Source organism: Hyperolius riggenbachi, chromosome 9, assembly GCF_040937935.1.
Source record: "Hyperolius riggenbachi isolate aHypRig1 chromosome 9, aHypRig1.pri, whole genome shotgun sequence".
Lineage (NCBI taxonomy): Eukaryota > Metazoa > Chordata > Amphibia > Anura > Hyperoliidae > Hyperolius > Hyperolius riggenbachi.
Window position 1 is genome coordinate 75,705,540 of NC_090654.1, and position 22,998 is coordinate 75,728,537.

Consider the following 22,998-nt stretch of genomic DNA (forward strand, 5'->3'; position numbering starts at 1 on the left):
GTCTTACTCCAAGCTGTATAGGCTCAAAAGCCTACTACCAATTAAGCATATTAGATGATGTGCATCTCTGTAATGAGAAGGGGTGTGGTCTAATGACATCAACACCCTATATCAGGTGTGCATAATTATTAGGCAACTTCCTTTCCTTTGGCAAAATGGGTCAAAAGAAGGACTTAACAGGCTCAGAAAAGTCAAAAATAGTGAGATATCTTGCAGAGGGATGCAGCACTCTTAAAATTGCAAAGCTTCTGAAGCGTGATCACCGAACAATCAAGCTTTTCATTCAAAATAGTCAACAGGGTAGCAAGAAGCGTGTGGAAAAACCAAGGCGCAAAATAACTGCCCATGAACTGAGATAAGTCAAGCATGCAGCTGCCAAGATGCCACTTGCCACCAGTTTGGCCATATTTCAGAGCTGCAACATCACTGGAGTGCCCAAAAGCACAAGGTGTGCAATACTCAGAGACATGGCCAAGGTAAGAAAGGCTGAAAGACGACCACCACTGAACAAGACACACAAGCTGAAACGTCAAGACTGGGCCAAGAAATATCTCAAGACTGATTTTTCTAAGGTCTTATGGACTGATGAAAATAGAGTGAGTCTTGATGGCCCAGATGGATGGGCCCGTGGCTTAATTGGTAAAGGGCAGAGAGCTCCAGTCCGACTCAGACGCCAGCAAGGTGGAGGTGGAGTACTGGCAGTGGCGTATCTAGGTAAAATTGCGCCTATGGCAAACACTGAAATTTGCGCCCCTCCCCAAGACATTAGACTATGGTACGGATTAGATTGTGAGCTACTCTGAAGACAGCCAGTGATATGACTGTTCTCTGTGAAGTGCTGCAGCACGTCAGTGCTTTTATAAATACATAGTAATATGGTAGGACATTAGACTATAACTACAGTAGTATTCGATTGTCAGCTCCTCTGAGGACAGTCAATGACATGACTACGTACTAAAGTGCTGCAGAAGATGTCCAGGGGGGTGGGCAGAGGGAGCGATGGAACTAAAGACGGCTACTAATGGTCCAATTTCCTGAATGAATGGCTGAAAATTGGCCGGGAACACCAATGGTAAATTAAAGGGACTCCGAGCAGTGCAAAAACTATGGAAAGATGCATATCATTTTAAAGCTCTCTTTCTCCTCTTTCCAATGATATATAAACCGCCACCCTACGCCTTTTAGTTTTCGCTATTTTCGCGATTGAAATTGCAGCGACCGCGATTTCAATCGCGAAAATAGAGAAAACTAAAAGGCGTAGGGCAACGATTTAGGTGTCGCCAGAAAGAGGAGAAAGAGAGCTTTAAAATGATATCCATCTTTCCATAGTTAAATTGTATTACACAGGACGACACTTTCTCCAGTGTCAGCAGCTCCATTTTGCTGAATGGAGCTGCTGACTTTAGGAAAAAGTTGCCCTGTGTAATACAATTTAACTATGGAAAGATGGATATCATTTTAAAGCTCTCTTTCTCCTCTTTCTGGCGACACCTAAATCGTCACCCTACGCCATTTAGTTTTCTCTATTTTCGCGATTGAAATCGCAGCCGTGGCAATTTCAATCGCGAAAATAGCGAAAACTAAAAGGCGTAGGGCGGCGGTTTATATATCATTGGAAAGAGGAGAAAGAGAGCTTTAAAATGATATGCATCTTTCCATAGTTTTTGCACTGCTCGGAGTCCCTTTAAAATATGCTAGATCCAATCCGATCATGGAAATCGATTCCAGTTTCCCTGATCAATCGCTTGTGGGCGATTTTCAGACAGTTAATTGTTGAGGAAATTGAACCATTAGTAATTTAGTGGCCACCTTAAAGAAAAATGTTAAGAGAATGTAATATTGTCAGTTACTTTCCTGGGGCCTTTTCTGGCCTCCTGAAGTCCTTCTGGTCCCTTGTCTCATTCCGTGTTGCTCCATTCAGCCACTCTGCCCCTCTGAAAGCTGTATGTGCGACCCTGTGCCACGTGCCTCGTCCATCGCACTCCCATTGCAGGGAGCATTAATTGCTTGCGCAGTAAGTAAAAATTGCTACTGTGCATGCATAGAACACTCCCAGCTATGGGAGCGTGATCGAAGAGGTGGTTACAGGGCATGTGTCCTGGCCCGCAAGTGGTGGGCTCAGCCAGCTTTTGGAGGGGGACAGTGGCTGAACGGTGGCAGTGCGGAATGACACTGAGTGCACATGATTCCAAGGGGCTGGAAGAAGCCCCAGGTAAGATAAACTAGCCAGATATACTTCACTTAAAAGTCCTTTTTAAGGGGGAAACAATAGAGTAAGAGAGAAACAGAGAGAGGGGGGAGTGAGATGGGGAAATTGAGAGTGAGACATGTGGGACAGGCAGAGGGGTAGACACAAAAGAGAGGGGGAAAAAGGGAGGAAAAAACACAGGAGAAGAAGGGTGGGAGATAAAGTAGTAGAGAAACAGGAAGCAGGGACATGTATAACACACCACCAACATGCTTCAATGAGCAGGGCAGAGACAGGAGAGCACATGGTGTGAGAGAGGGAGAGAGAACTGAACATGAAAGGAAAGTAAACTTCTTATCTAAATTGTCGGGAACTTCACATACTTGGGCTAACAGCACTGTCAGCTTATCACAGCTTTGCTCACAGTAGGGAGACAACGATCCTCTCATTCAGCCCAATGCTGCAGGTTTTCCCTCTGAATGTGGGAATAAAGCAGTGACCAGCTTCTTTCAGATGTAATCACTCTCTGTCTCTGCCAGCGCGTCACTCCAGCCGCTGCATCTACACAGACTCTTGTTCTCCTCTTCTCTCCAGCCCCCATCAGCCCCAGCGGCAGCAGCAGGGCTCCATGCATCCAATCAGAAGAGGGATGCGAGCGGAGCCGAAGTTTAGCAGGGCTATAACTAAGCAGCAGGTCAGTGAATGGGACACAGCACAGCACTGTAAAAGGGTCTCCTACTACTGTACTGTGCTCGCTGTCATGCGAAGGAGCCAGGAAGTGCTTGGATCTGGCTGGGAGGGAGGGTTTGATGTGCTCACTTCATGCGCCCCCCTGGGAGGTGAGTGACAAGGGGCGCCTATAGCAGGAGCCCCATGTGCACGCCTCCAGATCCGCCTCTGAGTACTGGTTTGGGCTGGTATCATCAAAGATGAGCTTGTGGGGCCTTTTCGGGTTGAGGATGGAGTTGAGCTCAACTCCCAGTCCTACTGCCAGTTTCTGGAAGACACCTTCTTCAAGCAGTGGTACAGGAAGAAGTCTGCATCCTTCAAGAAAAACATGATTTTCATGCAGGACAATGCTCCATCACACGCGTCCAAGTACTCCACAGCGTGGCTGGCAAGAAAGGGTATAAAAGAAGAAAAACTAATGAGATGGCCTCCTTGTTCACCTGATCTGAACCCCATTGAGAACCTGTGGTCTATCATAAAATGTGAGATTTACAAGGAGGGAAAACAGTACACCTCTCTGAACAGTGTCTGGGAGGCTGTGGTTGCTGCTGCACGCAATCAGGGGCGCTTCTAGCCTTTTTGTCACTCCAGGCAAGAAAACCTGTGGCGCCCCCCCCCCCCCATTGGGTGACAATCTATGGTGCCACCCCCTACATACATGCTCACACACACACGTGAAATGCAGATAATATGTCCCTCACAGATCAAATGCAGATAACTACAACAACAAATAGCATTTGTACATTTGTAAAGCGTTTTTCTCCCGTAGGGCTCAAAGCGCATAAGCATGGCTCAGACCAGTAATTGGATGATTGGTAAATTGTGGTACAGATAAAGAATTCTATAAGTTTGCAAATGTCAGGAGAAACAAGTGGCTTTTCATTTTGGATTTGAATAGCTCCAGGGATGGGGCTGTGTTTACTGGGTATGGTAGGGAGTTTCAAAGAGTAGGGGTAGCATGACAGAAGGCTCTGTCTCCAAAGGTTTTGGAGGTGCACTCTGAGAATGACCAAGTTTATGTAACCTGCTTATCTGAGGAGAGGTGTGAAGCAGTTTCAGAAAGTCCTCCAGGGCCCAAATTGTGTAGGGATTTAAATGTTTAAATGGAGCATTCTCCATTTTACAGGTAGCCAGTGCAGTGTGTGATGAAACGGTGTAATGTGACGAGGCTGGTTTGTTAGTAATCTGGCAGCAATATTCTGTACTAGTTGCAGGCGGTCCTCCACAGATCAAATGCATAAATTATGCCTTTCCCCATAGATAATATGCAGACAACTTGCCCCCCACAGATCAAAAGAGAATGTCATGCACATCATGATAACTGTCAGTAAATACATTGGCAAAAAAGGAGTTGAGGACACTACTTGAACTTTCCCAAAGTGCACAGTAGCCCCTTCTTTGCCAATGTGTGTCCTGGGGTGCAAATATTAAAAGGTCCCTCAGTTTGAAAGGGCTCACATCCTGCACTGTTTTCCCTCCCCTCCCATATTCATGGCTCTGACTGAAGGTGAGTGAGCGTAGAATGCCCTGTCCACTCCACTCTCCCTGTATGTGAGCTCTCCCACCCGCCTGTGCACAACAGTCGCTGCTGGAAGCGTTTAGTGATGCTATTGAAGTATGCATTGTCAGAACGCTCCCAGTTGCAGCTGCAGTACACAACCATGCTGGAGTGCTGACTCTCAAGGAGCGTGGAGTGGATGGGACATGCCACACTCGATCAGCTTCCATTCAGTTGTTTTCGGTCAGAGCCATGAACAGGGGCAGACAGCCGGGAAGTTCCTCAGAGCGGCACAGTGATTATGAACTGCGCAGGCATGAGTTTCAGCGGAGCAGTGCTTTTCAGCGCTGGTAGATTTGGGCGCAGCCGGCGCCTCCATAGACTACAATAGGAATCACTCCTATTGCAGCGCTCAGTGAGTAACGTCGGCTCCGTCAGAAGACGGAGCCGAGGTTGCTTAAAAAAACACAATAATTCAGCCTGCAGCAATCGCTGGAAGCCGAATTATATCATTCCCCCACTATCCATGGCGGCCTGGAGGGGGAATAGTAATTAAATCGGCCCGGACTTGTGCAGACGCAGAATCAGCCGTATACCGGCTGTATTCTGCGCCCAAGTCTACCGGCGCCTATTTTAAATGTACTCAAGTTTCAGCCAGCATCTGTGCAGAAAGCACCCACGAACAAGCGCTTGCTTTTGCTGTGTTCGCACAGTTCATAAATGCACCTGCACAGTTCTTTCATGCAGTGACACTGGGGAGGGGCAGGGTACCCCGACAACAACAAGCCATACCAGCACACTCAGGAGGCCGTTATCTAGCCCACCTTGGGCTTCATTCATTTGTCAGGTGTCTCAGTGGGGTACTTCAATATTTTAACTTGTGGATCAGGGAGGGAGGGGTGAACTGGGGCAACATGACAACCACTGCTGGGGGAGGGGGTCAGAGGGAATTATGGTTTAGCCCCACCAGTTAATTCACATAAATAAAATACATATAAAAAATCATATACATATAAAAATCCAGAGCTTTGCATGCTCTTCCCTATAATCCCCAATACCTCAGTAGCAGCAACTGTATAGTAGGGTGCATCTTGAGACACACGAATGTGCCCAAACGTTCCTGCAAGCTGGACAGCTAGGGATATAGGAGGCAGAGCCGTGTCATCAGCAGAGCCACACTGCTGTCTGTGAGAGCAGTGGAATGTGTGGGTGGCGACAGGGAGGAACATCAGAGGGGAGACAGCCTCAGACTGGAGCTGGGAACAGCAGAAGTACTTCAGTAGTGCACGTGTGTTATTTACTGAGACTCTCTGCTAGTAGCTGCTACACACAGCTGCAGTGCTGCTGCTTCTGTCTCCCCATTGCTTATCCTGCAGCCTGTACCTTATGAGAGCCTGCACATGATTCCTTCTCTCCAGGGCAGGCTGGACGGCAGATCTGTTGGTAATGGTAACCTCCTTCTCTCAGAACTTTTCAAGGTACCTCGATCTTCCGTGGGTGGGGGCGGAGCAACATTGCATGGTTTTCCATTGGCCCAGAGGGAAGGGGTAGGAGGGGCAGAGCAAATTTGCTCTGTATCTATTGGTGGACGCGGGGAGAAGGAGCCGATATGACGGAGCTTTAAACTAATGGGTGTCAACATGATATTAGTGAGTGGCTGAGAGTCAGGCGCACTACAAGATCCAGCGGCCACCGCGCCCTGACAGTGAACGGCGCTCTAGGCAAAGGTTTGGGCTGCCTTTGCCTTCGGGCGCCCCTGCACGCAATGTTGATGGTGAACAGATCAAAACACTGACAGAATCCATGGATGGCAGGCTTTTGAGTGTCCTTGCAAAGAAAGGTGGCTATATTGGTCACTGATTTCTTTTTGTGTTGTTTTTGAATGTCAGAAATGTATATTTGTGAATGTTGAGATGTTATATTGGTTTCACTGGTAAAAATAAATAATTGAAATGGGTATATATTTGTTTTTTGTTAAGTTGCCTAATAATTATGCACAGTAATAGTCATCTGCACATACAGATATCCCCCTAAAATAGCTAAAACTAAAAACAAAATAAAAACTACTTTCAAAAATATTCAGCTTTCATATTAATGAGTTTTTTGGGTTCATTGAGAACATGGTTGTTGTTCAATAATAAAATGATTCCTCAAAAATACAACTTGCCTAATAATTCGGCACTCCCTGTATATATTAGTAGACCCATTCCCATTTAAAAATGGGTTCTAGATTTTTTTCTACAGCCGCCGAGCCAGTGTGCATGCGCGCACCCGCACCCACCTCACGCACCCAACCGCAGCGCACGCACCCGTCGAGCACGCCCACCCGCATCAGCCCGTCTCGCCCACCTTGCTCGCCTGCCCACCTCGCTCGCCTGTCTTGATCCCTGGTCCCGTCCAGCTGTCCGTACTGCGCACATGCGCAGTACCAAATAACAGTGACACAGGGACAGCTGGACGCAGCAACACAGGGAGATTATTATAGAGGATACACATTATTTATATGTATTAATATTTATTATTTTATTTTTTGTGTATATACATTAATAACAAATGGTTATTTTGTGTTTTCATGTTAAAACATTAAATAGCGTTTTAACATTAAAACGCCATTTAATGTTTTAACATTAAAACGCAAAATATCGTTTTACACACTAGCGGCGGCTCCATGCGCCATTTTTTCCCAGTGCCATTTTTTTCGGATGTGGGAGCCGGAAGGTAACTGGAGTGCATGGAGGAAACCCATGCAAACATGGGATGGACATGCAACTTTGTGTAGACACAAAGCTGCATGTCCCCCTGGCCCAGATTCCGACCGGGGACCCAGCACGGCAAGGCAAGAATGCTGTCCACCATCATAACCCCATCCTGGCCTTTATTTGACTTTGTATTGACTATTCCAGTGGGTCACAAGTTTACATACACTTTGCTAGAATTCGGAGGCTTTCCATTTAGTTTGCGCAACATGGGCTTGATTCACTAAGACAAATAGCACGCCTTATCAAAGTTAACACGCCTTATCAAAGTTACATAGTTACATAGTTATTTTGGTTGAAAAAAGACATACGTCCATCGAGTTCAACCAGTACAAAGTACAACTCCAGCCCGTCCCCCACATACCCCTGTTAATCCAGAGGAAGGTGAAAAAACCCCCACAAGGCATGGTCCAATTAGCCCCAAAAGGGAAAAATTCCTTCCTGACGCCAGATGGCAATCAGATAAAATCCCTGGATCAACATCATTAGGCATAACCTAACACGCCTTATCAGAGTAGCTACAAACTTATGCCTGCTAATTGGCAATGATGAGAGCTCCACTCATCCTGCCCTGAGCCCCTGCAGGTTTGTAGCGCTCGCTATACTACTCTTAACTTTGATAAGGCATGTTATCTCTGATAAGGTGTGTTAACTCAGATAAGGCATGCTATTTGTCTTAGTGAATCAAGCCCCTTGAGAGAAATGTTTTGGGCAGCCTTTCACAAGCTTCTTACGATAAGCTGCTGTCATTTTGGCCCATTTCTCCAGACAGAACTGGGGACTGATACAACTCCAGGAAGTAAGAGACTCGCTGCATGCAAGTTAATGACGGATTCAGTTGAGTGTAAGGGTGCGTACAGACATGCGACTATAGTCGTTTAAAACGATCGTTACCGACGGCATTGCCCGACGATCGTTCGTAAAAAGTGCACGAACGATCATTAAAACGACCGACCAACGAGATATGTCGTTGGTAAAGAACGATCCATTCTGCCAGATCTTTTCCAACGACCATCGTTCAAAAAGTAATGTCTGTACAACGATCGGTCGTTGATCGTTCGTTCTCAAAGCTTTGCACATGCTCAAACAGTTCTTTTTGACACTTGTGTTTGAAATCAGTTTATAAATCATGTTGCGCACGCAACGCTCGTTCCAAGATCGTTCGTACACGAACGATGTTCAAAGTAGCCTTTCTTCAAACGATCATCGGCCGATACCTCCTTTAACATCGTTCGTCGTTCAGAACGAACGATCGTTATCGTATGTCTGTACGTACCCTAACTCTGCCAATTCCTGTGTGATTTTAACCTCTCGTGGCACATCAAACGAATCACCTTGAGCATTACAATGGGACTTTAAATGATGTGTTGGCTGATTTCTAAGCAAGATGCTGGGCAAGTTCAGTTGATTTTGTGGAGCTGTCTTCAGCACCATGCATCACTTTTTACCTCAGTGTTCTTTTTTTTTTATGTATAATTTCCCTTTACCATAATAAATATGGCTCAGCCTTTCTGGCAATAACAGTCAGCAAGTTTAAGAGGAGCAATTTGACGTATCACCTGCATAAAGCAGGATTTTTAGTTCATCACTCATTAGCCATAATTTTTTTTACATGAAACGGAGCCTCCTGACATCTAATCCTTTAACTTAAAGAAAATCTGTACTGTCTTTGTGATTTGTACAATAAAAAACATACCAATCGAATCACTGTGATCTCCTGGATCCCTCTTTGCCGTTTCCACCGCTCCCCAGCGCGATCCTGGCTTTTAAACGTCAGTTTTAGGCAGTGTTTACAAACAAAAAACATGTCCGCTAACCAGGAAGCGATGTTTGTGTGTGTGTGTGTGTGTGTGTGTGTGTGTGTGTGTGTGTTTGTATATATATATATATATCATGTTACAGGGTACTAAAGGTTTATATTACATAGTGAATTATCTGCACTCCAGTCTGGGAGTCTCACAGTTTCTCAGCATTTGACAGGCAGCTCCCTCCCCCTCAGCCTCACAAACTGCATCACAGTAAGGCCCAGTGCACACCAAAAACCTCTAGCAGATCTGCAAAATGCTAGAGGTTTTTGAAGTAGATTTTCAGAGTGATTCTAGGCATGTTTAGAGAGATTTCCTAAACATGCCTAGCGTTTTTGGGAGCGTTTTTGTGTAGCAGATTTCATAAATTGTTACAGTAAAGCTGTTACTGAATAGCTTCTGTAACAAAAACGCCTGGAAAACCGCTCTGATCTAGCGTTTTTCAGAGCGGTTTGAGCTTTTTCTATACTTTACATTGAGGCAGAAACGCATCTGCAAACTGCAAAAATGCTGCAGGAGCCACGTTTGCGGTTTGCTAAAAACTTCAAACCGCTGGTGTACACCCTCCCATTGAGATACATTAACCAAGCAATTTCAGAAGCGGCAACGGTTTTGAAAACGCTACCAAAACCACTTGGTGTGCACTAGGCCTAATTAACAAAGCACACAAGAGTGAGCCTAGAGGGGGCATGCATAACTTTTATTCATTACAACAGACGCAGCTCCTTCCTCCCTGGGTCGACAAAGCTTGACAAGGAAAAGAAAATTAGATATATTACAGAGACAGTGCAACTATAAAAGGCTGCAGTAATCCAGACCACATTAGAACAGGTATTGGAACGTATAGGATAGAAGAACTGAGGCTGAAAATGTTGTGTCAGAGTCTCTTTAATTAGATGTTCTTGCAGCCATTGTCAATTTGGAAGACCAGTTTGTGATGGAGCTTAAAGGAAATGTCCACCAAAATAACCTACCTCTGATCTACTTACTTGGGGCTTCCTCCAGCCCCTTGCAGCTGACATGTCCCACGCCGCAGCTCGCAAGGTCGTACACTACTGCACCTGCGCGAGCGTCACTATCAGTCAAGTCCACATTCTCCGTAGTGTACTGCGCAGAAGCAGAACTACTGTGTTTGCACAGTACACTCTGGACAACGTGGACTTGATTGACAGCGGCACTCGTGCAGGCGCAGTAAAGGACAACCTTGCAAGCCTGGTGGCTGAGAGCGGTGCTGCAGTGTGGGACATTTTGACTACAAGGGGCTGGAGAAAGTAGGCAGGTTAAGTAGGTTATTTTGGCGGACATTTCCTTCTTTGCTCTAAAAGATTATTTACAGCAAAAAAGGTACTGCCAGGAAAAAAACACTGTTAGCAGAACAGCATTCAAACAGTTAAACACAGCACTTTTTTCTTCAGTGTGACGCTCAGCTCTGTTGCGGAAATAGAGGAAATGATTATAATAGTTGCTGATAAGAAAGCAATGAAGATATAAATACATACAGTATAATAAATGCTGCTAGCAGTGTCTCAGCTCAATACAAGCTAAAAGTGTACACAGGAGAAGACCCATTCTCACTGGATACATTGTAATATATAAATACAGCAGCTATGCAATAAATTACAATGGCAGCTTTCAGTGCAGATAAACTGTCATTTGGGAACTTGTAATTTGTAAACAGGCAATATTATTTATGCACAAAAGCAAATATGATAACTTTGTGGGTAATAAAAAGTAGGAAAACATGTTTTTACTCAATGTTATGTCAGAGTTTAAAACCTCATCAAGCTTCCATCCTGAGCACTTGAGATATTTCGGGTGTATGTCTACATACGTTACCTTCCTAGTGATGTCATCTATTTTGTAAGGTGTACCAGTCCCTTCTGCAGCAAGGAACCACCACAACAGGCCTTAAAGAGAATCTGTACTCTAATATTCTTACACTAAAAAGCATACCATTCTTTTCCTTATTTTCTCCTGTGCCCCTCTGTGCTGCTTCTGCCACTCTCTGCTGCAATCCTGGCTTGTAATTAACAGTTTTAGGCAGTGTTTACAAACAAACTAACCAGCTTGTGATAGGCTCACATAAACAGAGTGTGTGAGTCATACAGAGTGTGCAGGGGGCCTGCAGAGGGTGTGTATCGCTTCTATCCAATCACAAGCAGCCCTGCACATTCCACACATTCAAGCCTTAGCCCGACAGACATGACAGAGGAAAGGAGATAAGATTTATTACAGAGACAGTGCAATTAGGAAAGGCTGCAGTAAGCCAGAGCACATTAGAACAGGCATAGGAACTTATAGGATAGAAGAACTAAGGCTGAAAAATTTGTTACAGAGTCTCTTTAACATACATTCATGTGTTGACTCCAGTTAGGCTAATTGGTTATCACAAGCTAACTGTCTAATGGCTTGACATTTTCTGAAATTTTCCTAGTTTTCATAAGGCATGTTTTTGAGTTACACACCTGCAACAAGCATGCAGCCAGTGGAGTCAGATCATAGCCAAAGCACTGGATCTTCCTGCTCCTTGTAGGCCATTGACTTAAATCATTCATGAAGTGGGAAAAAAAGAATAAAAGCTAGGTACTTACTTTATTAGAGGGAAGCCTCTGGATAGTCCAGAAGTCCTTCTCCAGGCCACTGATACAGCGCTGAGTCCCTCTTTGCCTCTTCAACCCATTGAGTTGAATAGGCTTTGTCAAGCTGGGAGCATGGCTGTGAACAGAAGCATATTCTCCAGGCATGCAGGAATAAGGTCTGCACATGTCCAGTAGAGGGAAGTGCTATTGCATAGGTGGAATATAATTATGCATGAGCAGGAGTGCTTCCCTATACTGAGCATGCGCAGAATGTACTTGTGCCAGTGTGCGTGTGCTCGTTCACAACCGAGATCCCAGCCAGAAGATAAAAAGGGACCCACCAGCAACAGATCGGTGAGCTGAAAAAGGATCCAGAGTCTCACCACTAATGAGGTAAGTATCTATTTTTTTTTCTCAATTCTGGATTGCTTTAAAGTAGTAGGAGCAGAACATTAGCACAGAAGTCAGGAAACTGGCATTGTTTATGAATTGTTTAACTTGTTTAACTACTTCCGTACCAGCAGTCTCTGCCCCTTAAGCACCAGAGACTGCTAGTACAGTAACGCCGCTTACCATCGGATCACCGCAAAGATCCGCCACTCTTGCCAGTCACACCGCTCTGTTTCTGCTGGAGGTCCCTCTCTCTGCCTTCGCTATGACGGTAGAGCTGTGTGAACAGGTCAGGAGCTGCTTTCATTGGCTCCTGACGCTGTCAATCAATGTAAGCCAATGGGATTGGCTTACAGTGATGACAGGGTCAGGAGCCAATGAAATCGGCTCCTGACCGGCTCACACAGCTCTACTGTTATATAGCCGGCAGGGCGAGTGATCTGCGGTGGGGACAGAGCAGTGCAATCAGCGTAAGCATGTTGATTGAAGTCTACGTCCTGTCAGATCGGCACTGCCACTGTCGGTCCGGAAAAGGTTAAGGTGCCCAAACACCACTCATTATGGTGGCCTGAGCGACCTTCCATGTTATTAAAATTATTGAATAGTAAAACAATTGGTGCTGTGACATGGCCACTTATTCGATCTGAATGATTTCCGGCTGAAATCGGTTGAAATGATCAATCAAACTCGCTGGAAATTCTTGGTTGGAAGTGCTCGAATGGATGTGCAGCAGTAATGGCATTTGATATCTTGATGAACCAACATACACGACGAATCCTTGGCCATGGTCCCCAAAGTGTAAAAGTTTCCCTCCCCCCATGTCTGTGTGCAGTGTAAGAGTGTCACCTGTCCACCCACATGACTAGTGGCCTCCTCCAGTGTCCACTGTCATCACGATTACCTGTACCACATGTTGCCAGGCGCATGTGTGACGTCACTACACACACCTGGTGCCATGTGGTACAGACAATCGCAGAGATACTGAATACCGGAAAAGGCAAGGAGTCATGCCAACAGACAGGCAGACTACTGAGCATGGGCACCTGGAGGGAAACTGACACTCAGGGGCCACCAGGTAGGCAGTGAAGGTGGCAGCGCTAGGCTATTTATGACATCGAGTAATATATGGTCACCTTTATTCTTCTCATTTCAGGTTCATTAACCCTCTTTCCTATTATGCAGGTAAATTAGACCTTTCATAAGTTTGTTACTAAGATCTTCCCCAGCCATAGCACATCCATATATTCCAGGTCCTGCAGAGAGAGAGATGCTACAGGTGACATCCTCCACCAAATCTGTTATGTCTAAAGTTCTTCCTTGCTGAGAATCAACTCCATTTCAGACGGGCAAGCATCAAGCAAACTGAAACTTGCTTGCATCATGAAAAGTGGGCCTACGAAGTGATCCAGGACACAAAGCTGACCTTGATCAGGAAATTACGGAACAAGGGGATTATTCCTACAAAAAGAAAGAGGGAGAAACTATGATACCTGCCGTCCTGGCTTCAGAAAACCCAACTTTTCAAGTCTATTTTATCTTCAGCGCACAGACTGAAAGCGTTAAAAAAAAAGAAGACAAGCACAGACATCCATAATTAATCCGAGCGGCAGCTGGAAGAGGGAGAGAAAGAAAATATCACCAGCTAGAGCCTCAGACCCTTCTTTGAGCTTCCCTTTCATTCCTCAGGCGCTAGGAGCCGTTTGAAGTTTTTTTGGGAAGTCTTTGAAAGCTCTTTGTACCTGCCCGTCCTAATCATCCTGCAGGCCTGTTGTAGGAACGAAGATAAGAGCACCGGATTATTTGTATGCAGATTAGCTACAAACAAACAAAGGCAGACAGCCCATGTAGGATGCACATGGAGCCCAGATAGAAGATGATACAGGAATTAATTAGCATTTTATTTCCTTAAAGTGGAAAATGGCGAATAACTATGAGGAGTGTGTCAGGAACTTCTTGAGGCGTAATGGGAGGTTGATTGCTTAATTCTCATTTTCGTTTAAAAGGCTAAGTGAGTTTATAGCATAAATATTCCACATCGAACCCCAAGTTACCCCCGATCTGTAATGCAGAAATTATGAATGATTGGTTGTATCCATTGAGGAGAATAACCAGTAAATCATCTTCAGATTCCCAAAACATACAGATTATCGAATTGGTTCCGCCCCCAATATTGGCCATAGTCAATACTGTAATAGGGAAATGATACTTATGACTAGGGTAGGGATTGTGAGCTGCTCTGAAGGACATGGTTACAAAATTCTGTTCATACAAGCCTATAACTTGCTGTAGGTCACAGTGAAGGCTTATTGGCTAACTCCTGTGTCTCCTTCCCTAGTGTCTCCACCCCACTACCTTCTAGACCACAGGTGTCAAATTCCAGTCCGCGAGGGCCATATCCATGCCAGTGTTTAGGACAGACTGATAAATGGAGACGTGTGTTTTACTTGATGAACCACACCTTTCCGGATTCAGTCCCATCAATTAATTTGACCTTTGCTAAAGATGTGTGAGGACCTCGCCTGGTGTGGACTGGAGTTCGACATCCCCGCTCTCTAGACTGTAAGCTTGCAAGGGCAGGGACCTCCTCTTAATGTTTCTTATTTTGCTGTAATTTATCATATGAACATGTATCAATATTGGTGATATCTCATTTCTCTCGTCAACTATGCATGTATTTGTATTGCTGGATACCATGATTGTACAGTGTTTTGAACGTCTCATGTATCTGTGCCCCCCCGCCCCGCTACTTATTTTGTACTATGTACAGCACTACGGAAGTTGTTGGCGCTATATAAATAAATAATAATAATAGTTACATAGTCAGTGACATGACTATGGTGAGCGCTATGGAATAGTGGTGATCGAACACCTAGATGTTCAGGTTCGGTTAGGTTCGGCTGACGTCATCCAGCCCGCCTGCCCCCTCCCGCCACCAGGGGGCGCCGGTCCTCCCGAGAGCTACCGCATGGGGGGGGGGGGGGCATTACGGCTCTTGGGAGGACCAGCGCCCCCTGGTGGCAGGAGGGGGCAGGCGGGCTAGATGACGTCAGCCGAACCTAACCGAACCCGAACATCTAGGTGTTCGATCATCACTACTATGGAAGTCCTCCCTTCACAAATGCACAATAAGAATAAAAATCTGTGGCCAAAGTTAGGGATGCATTATAACTGTATAATTTATTGGGGCAATCTGAAGTACATTTAGTATATTAGACTATAAGTCCCTACAGTGGGGCTTGACCTTCAGGCCCTATTTACACTTAACGCGTTGAGTTGCATCACATTTGTCAAATGGGACGAAACATAAAACAACTTAACGCAATGCATTAAGTGTAAATATGGCCTAAAACATTTGGGTTTTCCTATATGGTAGGGACGATCAATGAGATGCAAATATTTCCAAGTTTATGCAAATGTATCCAAAGTTTTATGCAAATATATGCAGCTTGCAAATGGACCAATCAATTTAAACCTGTGTTTAAATTGATTGGTCAATTTAAAACTGGGTTTAAATTGATTGAACTGCATATTTGTGCATAAAAATTTGCATACATTTGCTTAAACTCAGAAACATTTGCATCTCATTGATCATCCCTACTATTCGCAAACAGACCTTCAGCACCATTAGCAAGGGATAAAGTCATGGAGCTGCCCTGCACATTGCGCTTTACATTGTCATTTTGCAACATAGCGGAAATGAGAAAAATCATCAGTTTTACTATAAAATCACAAAAAATGTTTATTTTAGCCCAAATATGCAAAAAATAATTGATTTTTAGCACAAATTTTTTTAAAAAACCTGAAACATGACAAACTTACTACAAAATGATTTCCGATGGTATTTTTGCTTGAAAGTCGAATTTAACATTATTTTCGCTTAAAATGAACACTGGCATTTTCACTTATCACTTTACTCTGTATTTTAGTATTTAGTCTGTTTTTTGAATGTAGTATTTAGTCTGTATTTTAACTGTTAATTGAAGCAGATAGGTAACTTTTGGGTTCAAATCTCAGCTCTTCCTATTCAGTAAGCCAGCACCCATGCCTGTTTCTTGGGCCGTGCGGGGTGTGCCGCCGCCCGGGGCGCTGTTGGGAGGGGGGCGCTGTAATGGAGGGGGGAGCCGGAGCCACAGGGAGGGCAGCCCGACTTCTCCCTTCCTCTCCTCTCCCGGGCCACCCTCCGTGCTCCCCCCTCAGATGCAGAGTAATGCGCAGGGAGCACTGTATACAACATACCTCCCTGCGTTTCAAGCGCTGCTCTCTCGCCGCCGGTCTCTTCCTCTCTGCCTATATGATGATACACACGCTGCTTCCGGCTAAACAGGAGAGAGGCAGAGAGGAAGAGACCGGCGGCGAGAGAGCAGCGCTTGAAACACAGGGAAGTATGTTGTATACAGCGCTCCCTGCGCATTACTCTGCATCTGAGGGGGAGCACGGAGGGCGGCCCGGGAGAGGAGAGGAAGGGAGAGGTCGGGCTGCCCTCCCCGCGGCTCCGGCTCCCCCCTCCATTATAGGGGGGCAGCTACCTATCTAACCTATACTGGGGGCAGCTACCTATCTAACCTATACTGGGGGGCACCTACCTAATCTAACCTACGCTGGGGGGCACCTACCTAATCTAACTTACGCTGGGGGGCAGTTACCTATCTAACCTATACTGAGGGGCACCTACCTAATCTAACCTACACTGGGGGGCACCTACCTAATCTAACCTACACTGGGGGGCAGCTACCTATCTAACCTACACTGGGTGGCAGCTACCTACTCTAACCTACACTGGGGGTCAGCTACCTATCTAACCTACACTGGGGGGCAGCTACCTATCTAACCTACACTGAGGGGCACCTACCTATCTAACCTACACTGTGGGGCAGCTACCTATCTAACCTATACTGGGGGGGCACCTACCTAATCTAACCTATACTGGGGGGCACCTACCTAATCTAACCTACACTGGGGGGCAGCTACCTAATCTAACCTATACTGGGGGGCACCTACCTAATCTAACATACACTGGGGGGCAGCTACCTATCTAACGTACACTGGGCGGCAGCTACCTATCTAACCTACACTGGAGGGCAGCGACCTATTTAATCTATACTGGGGGGCAGCTACCTAATCTAACCTACGCTGGGGGGCAGCTAACCTATACTGGGGGCACTTATCTAACCTGTATTGGGGGCACCTACCTAGCTAGCCTATACAGGTGGAAACTATACTGGCTACCTATATTGCAGGCACCTACCTAAATAACCTATACTGGGGGCACCTACCTATCTAACCTATGCTGGGGGCAACTATTCTGGCTACCTATATTAGAGGCACCCACCTAGCTAACCTGTACTGGGGCACCTACCTATCTAACTTATACCGGGGGCACCTGCCTATCTAACCTATACTGGAGGCACCTACCTGGCTAACCTATATCGGGGGCAACTATACTGGCTCACCTATGCCTGGCTAACTATACTGGGGTACCTATTCTTGGCTACCTATACTGGGGGGGACCTGTATTAAGTGCAACTAGACCTGGCTAACCTATACTGCGGGCACCCATACCTTGCTCGGGGGGGGGACTACATTTTTACACCCTCGCCCTGGGTGCATTTTAACCTAGAAACTGCACTGCCAGCACCTATTCTGTAAAGAGTTCTTGGACAAGACTCCCTAACACTACTACTGCCTGCTGCCATAGTGGCTGCAGCTCAAGCCCTTTGAGACTGACAGGGGAAAAGCACTATACAAATATTGAAATTACACTATTATTAATAATGGAAAATTCTAATAAGACTTGTCCAACACTGCAATTTTATAACAAAAGGTAAGTTTTTCAAATGCTTTGAACTCCTAAAGGATTTACACTGAATCATACAAGTCTGCACTTCCTGTACCGTCCTCAACACAAAGCCAGATTACCTCTGTTCTTACCCACAGCAAGAACTTTGACACAGTTATGGGAAAATATTCACTCGCATGACAAGTGGCTCTGCACGTCGAAATGGCATCATTATTTCATGTCTTGCTCAATATTCTCTGTTCCTTACTGAGTTTTCATCGGATTGATTGCAACGTTAACGTGGATTTGTGATGTATTTATGATCTATGGCGGTTGCTGATTCCCCAAAGGAGCGATAAAAGTCTTAACAGAACAATGCGGCGGGCTATCCCGAAAAACCATTCCGCTTGAGCCGGGCAAAAATGACTTCCCAGGGATCGTCTGATGTATGGACCTATTTGCCAATATTTTATTCCGAGTTAAAAAAAAAATGAGGAGAGTCGTCCTTCTGAGTGGCAGTATTAGAGACCAAATGCGGCCATTAATTCCCGCGTACCCTGCAGGGGTAGGAGGCAAGGCTGAATGCGTATGTAACAGATGGGTTTCCGATCAATCATAAACTCTTTCTTATTCCTCGGTCATTGTTGGATAAGCACGTCTGAAAAATGTTGGAATGAAAGCCAGTTCCGAGCCCGCAGCTCAGCCGCCACTGCTGGAAGGTTGAGAGGCGATATTAAAAGGTCAACTGAGCTGTGATTGGCAGCCTTGTAAACACAGAGACCACTCCACGTGGGCGCAGCAAGAGTAGGCGTTCTATTGTCTGTTAATTAGAAGGGTTATTGTATAGCTCCCCAAATAATATCTCTTTCTGCAATGAGATCAGGAGGATGGGAGAGACCATGATCAGCAAGGACAACAGCAAAAAATTAGTAAGAAATCTTCAATTTAAAACCCCACTTCCAGGCACAATCTTTTATATACTATCTGATGCTAGGTGCACTTAAAATCGCTCGTTTTGTTGCATATTATGCATGAACGCATCAAAAATGCACATAATGAAAGTCAATGTATTGTGTTTTGTATGTGTTTTTGATGCGTTTTTTTTTTCTTTTTAAATAAAGATTTCTGATGTATTTCTGCTTCCTGTTGTCTTCCTAGTGATTTTCATGAATGTAAATTTAAAAACACTTGCAAAATGCATACTCATTAAAATGCATGCAAAACGATTGAAAACCGCATCTGCGTTAAAAAAACACAAACGCTGCAAAAACGCACAAAAAACGCACAAAAATTTAACATAACACATGACATAAAACGCAAACTTTCACTTTATGTTATGCGTGCACCCAGCCTGTTGGCTTAGTAAGCAGAGTGCATGCGTCTATTTGAAAAGGGCTCCTGGAAAAACGGGCTCATGGTGTAGCCCATATATACCAAATTTGGCTACAAAAAGGGCGCCTGGTGTAGCACATATGCCAACTTCGGCTACAAAGGGCACATGGTGTAGCCCATATATGCCAACTTTGGCTACAAAGGGCGCCTGGTGTAGCCCATATGCCAACTTCGGCTACAAAGGGCGCCTGGTGTAGCCCATATGCCAACTTCGGCTACAAAGGGCACATGGTGTAGCCCATATATGCCAACTTCGGCTACAAAGGGCATCTGGTGTAGCCCATATATGCCAACTTCGGCTACAAAGGGTGCCTGGTGTAGCCCATATATGCCAAATTCAGCTACAAAGGGCACCTGGTGTAGCCGAAAAAGCTAGTTTTAGTTTATTTAAAAGGATGCTGTTATAGGCAAAAATTTGTTGGGCTATAAAAGGGCTCTAGATATAGCTAAGAAAAGTGATTATTATGACCTAACTGCTCCCTACTCTCACACAGAACCCTCCCCTGATGGTGCCTAACCCTAACCCCCTAGGTGTTGCCTAACCCTAAGACCCCCCCATTTGGTGCCTTACCCTAATATTCCCCAAGTGGTGCCTAACCCTAAGACTCCCCTGGTGGTGCCTAACCCTAAGACCCCCCCCCCCCCCGGTGGTGCCTAAACCTAACCCCCCCCATGTGGTGCCTAACCCTAAGACCCCCCAGGTGGTGCCTAACCCTAAGAAGGGGTGGTGCCTAACCCTAAGACTCCCCAGGTGGTGCCTAACCCTAACTTCAAAGGGTGTGGACGTGTCTGAGAGAGCTCCTGGACTTCCAGGGAAGGCCTTGCTGCTTGGAGGCTTTATCCGATTTCTGGACACCTTTGCCGGGGAGATTTCCACCTGAGGTCCCTGCACCGGGCCTGCACCGGGCAGGGGCCTTCCCTGTGCTAACTGGCTGCTCCAGCCATGGAGCAGCCAGCTCATACCCCCCCTACTGGCTGCTACCGGTACTCACCTGGGGGATGGAGGAGACTCCTCTGAGGAAGACATTGCAAATAATGTCATTTCATGGATCAAGGCAGTGAAGGCATGCGAGGAGACATTATCGCAACTGAGGTACAATTTTTCCAGAGGAAAGTTTCGGTACGGCATCAAATGGAGGCGAGAGCTTCTGTGGCAAGATGACACGCTAATGGACCTGAGAAAACAAATCTTAATACAAAAAACAAAGTTAGCAGACCTGGAGAAAATTGGTGGTCTCTTCTCTGAGCAGATGGGCCACAAGAAGAGATTCAAAAAAATGCTCCAGCCAGAAAGTGACGTGGACGACAGTGACACGGAGGAGGATTGCATTTTAATGGAGGATGAGTGCTCCCCCCCCAGAGAGACCCCCGTGGATTAAAGAAGAGCCATCCCAATCCCAGATCCCACCTGGACAAGGCCTGCCTGCCGGGGACCCCAGGGATGAGGAGAGCGGGAGTGAAGTGCCAGAAGGTGAGGAGGAACTAGTACCGGACTCTGCAGCGAGTGTCCGGGTGAGTGCGGGTGGTATTGGTGCCGCTGCCCCTGCTGCTGAGGGTCTTGGTGGCGTGGGTGCTACTGGGGCCCTTGGTGAGGAGGTGGGTGGCGGTGCTGGTGCTGCCCTGGCTGTGACTGTGGCTGGCATGCCCTCCCTCAACATACCTGGAGGTTGTGGCATGGCCAAGGCTGCGGCGGCCTCCCTGGACATTCGCACTGCTCCTGCTCCTGGTGGTTTCCTGGTCCCTGCGTTGGGGTCACAAATGGTGACTGACGTGGGGTCCTGGGTGAAGCCAGGAGTGGGGCAGTGCACTCAGAATCCTAGGGAACGTTCCCCGCATCGTAGCCTGCCTTACCAACATGGCGCCGGCTCGCCCAGCGGCGTTTCATCAACGCCGAGTGAACTTCCGGTCAGCGGGGAGGAAGTGAGGTCAGCGGCTGCATTTCCGCCTCAACACGGAAACACAATAGAACCCAATGGAGCTGACGCGGCTGAAAACGCGCATGAAGGCGGAAATACCGCTACCGCTAATGCAGTTGAATGCGGCTCATTTTCCGGAACTGATGCGGCTGTATTTCCGCATACTGACGGAATTCCCACCAATGTCAATGGGGATAAATGCGGAAATTGGCCTGGAAAGGCGGAGGAGCAGGCAAGAGGCGGAATTCCAATGCAAGTGGATGCAGGGGATGCGGAAAAGCTGCCAGTGAGCCCAGGTGACGGAATTTCCATTGAAACCAATGAGGGAGGAGGCGGAATCCGGCATGGTGATACGGAAGTGAGTGCAGGAGGTGGAATTCCAGCACAAGTGGGTACAAGGGATGCAGAAAAGCAACCTACACAGATTAATGCAGTTGCTAAGGAAAAGGAGAACGCAAATGAGGGGCAGGCAGTCCGACCGAGGAAGCATGCAAACCGTTGCTGCGGTCACGGCTGCAGTGCTACCGGGAGACCTAGGCGACTGTGGATCAGCGTTTTTGGGGCTGTTGAACTCATCTTTGGATGAGAATCAGAAAGCGGAGATCATACGTCTGGCCAATCAACCAAGTTTGGAGATGGACTTGACAGTCGAGGAACTTGGGGAAGAGGACTTCCCGCAGTCTCAGGAGCAAGAAATGCCTGCAGAGATTGCAGAAAGCGATATTGAGCAATTAGCTCAAGAGCTTTGCCCGATGTCCAATGAGGACGTAAACCTGAGTTCTGTGGAGGAACAGAGCGGGGACGAGGACACGGGGAAGTCGGCTGGTGAGAAACAATTTTTGTTACTTTCTGGGAAACAGAAAAAGAAGGTTAAAAAAGGGAAGAATAAGATAGGTAAAACAAAGAAACTTGTTTTTGATATTGGTGGGCGGAGGAAGAAAAGGGGAAGTGCCTCTACCTCTGCAACAGTGGTGGAAGAAACTGATCTGTCCTCTCAAGAACCTCCAAGTGGAGAGGGGGAGGGTGTCCAAAGTAAGCAGGGCCCCCCCAAATTTGTACAGGAGAATGAGGGTGGAGAAATCCTGATTGCACGGGGAGAGGGGAGCACTGCAAAGGGGAGAGGTGAGGGGCACAAAGATCTCGCCCCTTTCTTTGAGAGAAATCTCCTCTCAGATCTTATATCTGATGACGAGGAGAGAGGTGGGAAAGGGAAAGGGAAAGGGAAGAAGGAAAAACTTAAGAGCAAACACCCTGAAGCCCCCCCCTGTGGTAATTGAGGAGGTTGTTACCGAATTTAAAACAGCCAATATGACATATAGGCTGGAAAAAACAAGGTTGATTGTTATTGACGAGCATTCCGGTGAGGCTGTGATACTTGCGGTGGAGCCGGGGGGATACTATGGGGGCCTATGCATGGTGGGCATGGGCGATCTAAACTATGGTCTCCAGCTAGATTTTCGTGCAGGAGGAAAGAAGTTTGTGGCGGAAGGTGATACATTGAAGAGGTTTTCACTTGAGGGGAAGGTCGAGTGGATGGAGACCATATTTGGGCTCGGGCCGAATGAACCCAAGCGTAGGTCCTCTCCTCCCCCCGTCTCCACTGCAACCGGCCTTAGCCGGAATGTTACGGAATTACCTGTGACTGATAAGGGTGATGTTGGTCAGGCCAATAAGGCTGATACTGTTGTGGGAGCTGTTGGGGGTGTTGTGGCTGGGCCGGAGCTGCCAGAGCTGGAGAGTGTGTCAAGGGTTGGTTTTCCAGCTCTCGGCCCTGCTCGGAATTTGAGGGCCCTTGCTCCACTGGCAGCTTCGGCTCAGAGCACTTCATCAGCTCGTCCGGCATTGTATTCTAAAGCAGTTAGTGGTCCTGCTCCTGGTAGGAGGGTTGAAGCTCCCCTGGAGACAGGATTGGAGGAACACACCCCAGGTCGAAGGAATGTGGTCCGCCTCAGGTGGGACCATGCTCTTC

At 46.6% G+C, this 22,998-nt stretch overlaps 1 protein-coding gene and 1 long non-coding RNA gene across 3 annotated transcripts in view; both read right to left on the reverse strand.

The window, feature by feature from the left end:
- LOC137531639 (uncharacterized) overlaps positions 1-5,869 on the reverse strand; it is a 122,790-nt gene extending 116,921 nt beyond the window's left edge. The window contains exon 1 of one of the 2 annotated variants that reach the window (XR_011023692.1): positions 5,799-5,869. This is a non-coding gene — a long non-coding RNA (uncharacterized lncRNA). Of the gene's footprint in view, positions 1-5,473; positions 5,543-5,798 lie in introns of those variants that run through there. The other variant, XR_011023693.1, reaches the window with a different exon arrangement.
- The window catches only part of CHST13 (carbohydrate sulfotransferase 13), an 841,732-nt gene that overhangs the window by 810,910 nt on the left and 7,824 nt on the right, over positions 1-22,998 (reverse strand). The gene's annotated exons all lie outside the window — the stretch shown is intronic.